We start from the raw sequence: 1,356 nt of genomic DNA, 5'->3' as shown, positions 1-1,356 counted from the left end.
TAGTCACTTAATACTTGAGATCATCGTCTTCTTTCAAGAGATACAATCCACCTTTCTCCTTAGATTGAGTCGGCCTAGACGTGGTGTTCGATTTCGGGTAATAGTCCCATGATTGTACTTTTTCAGCAAGACTATCGAGGTAATCTCATACCTCGTCGACATTTTTATTAATGAATTCTCCATTACACATTGTCTTGACCATTTGGCGCATGGAAGAATCAGTCCATCATAGAAAAAATTTGTAATGCGCCACGTTTCAAAGTTGTGTTGTGGGCATGAACTGACCAAATCCTTGAACCTTTCCCAACATTGGTAAAATGTTTCATCTTCCTTTTGGGTGAAGTTCATGATTGCTTTTCTAAGGGTAATCGTTTTATGATGTGAAAAAAATTTCTTTATAAATTCCCTTTGCATATCATTCCATGTGCCAATGGATCTAGGACGCAGTGAATGTAACCACGTCTTAGCCTTCTCCTTTAAGGAAAAAGGAAAGAGTCTCAGCCTGACTGTGTCCTCAGACACATTTTGAAAATATAAAGTGGCTATGATCTCATCAAACTCTTTCAAATGTAGATATGGTTCTTCAGATTCAAGCCCATGGAACTTAGGAAGGAGTTGGATAACCCCTGGCTTGATGTCCATATGTCCTGTATTTTTAGGAAAAATCATGCATGAGGGCGTAGTCACCCCCGCTGGTTATAAATAATCTCGTAAAGTACGAGGCGGGGGTGCTTGATGCACCTCATTCTCATCTTGAATGTCCTCCACCCTGGGTTTAGGTAGAAGAGGTTGGTTCTCAGCCATCACTTCAATTAACTCAGGGGATTTCGAGTGGTGTTTAGTCCTGCGATGGACCAATCCTCCTTTAGTCAAGAGACATTGAGTGTTGTCACGGGCCCATTTGGACATGAAACACTCGCAGCCCTCAATCAAATTCGAAGCCTTAATCCTAAGAAAGGAAAAGCAAATCTAGAAAGAAAGAGAGGGTTGGAAAGAAGTTACCAAAATTGGAGTCCCTAAGTTAAAAACCTGCAAAAGAAAATCAAACAAGTTAGTTTCTAAAGAGAAGGTCTAAAATTAGAAAATCCTTAAAAAGAAAGATAGAAGTAAACTAGTTTCTAAAAGAAGAAATTCCTAAAGGAAAGTGGAAATTTCTAAAATAAATTAGGAAACAATGTTAGATTCTAAAAGAGTTAGAATTAGAAAGTTACTAAAAACAAAAATAGAAAGTTAGTTTCCAAAAAGGAAAGTTCCAGAATTAGAAAGTTTTTAAAAATAAAATAAAGGAAAGATGAGTTAGTTTCTAAAATTACGAAGAATTTCTAAAAAGGGAAATAACTAACCTAGTTTCTAAAA

At 36.8% G+C, this 1,356-nt stretch overlaps 1 non-coding gene across 1 annotated transcript; it reads left to right on the top strand.

Moving 5' to 3' along the window:
• The first annotated feature begins 259 nt into the window (after positions 1-259).
• Positions 260-366, top strand: LOC131228335 (small nucleolar RNA R71). Its single transcript, XR_009162842.1, has one exon. It is a non-coding gene; the product is annotated as a small nucleolar RNA R71 (small nucleolar RNA).
• The last annotated feature ends 990 nt before the right edge of the window (positions 367-1,356 follow it).

The sequence above is a fragment of the Magnolia sinica genome, chromosome 15 (genome assembly GCF_029962835.1).
Source record: "Magnolia sinica isolate HGM2019 chromosome 15, MsV1, whole genome shotgun sequence".
NCBI classification, from domain to species: Eukaryota; Viridiplantae; Streptophyta; class Magnoliopsida; order Magnoliales; family Magnoliaceae; genus Magnolia; species Magnolia sinica.
This window is presented reverse-complemented; position numbering and strand designations above follow the sequence as displayed.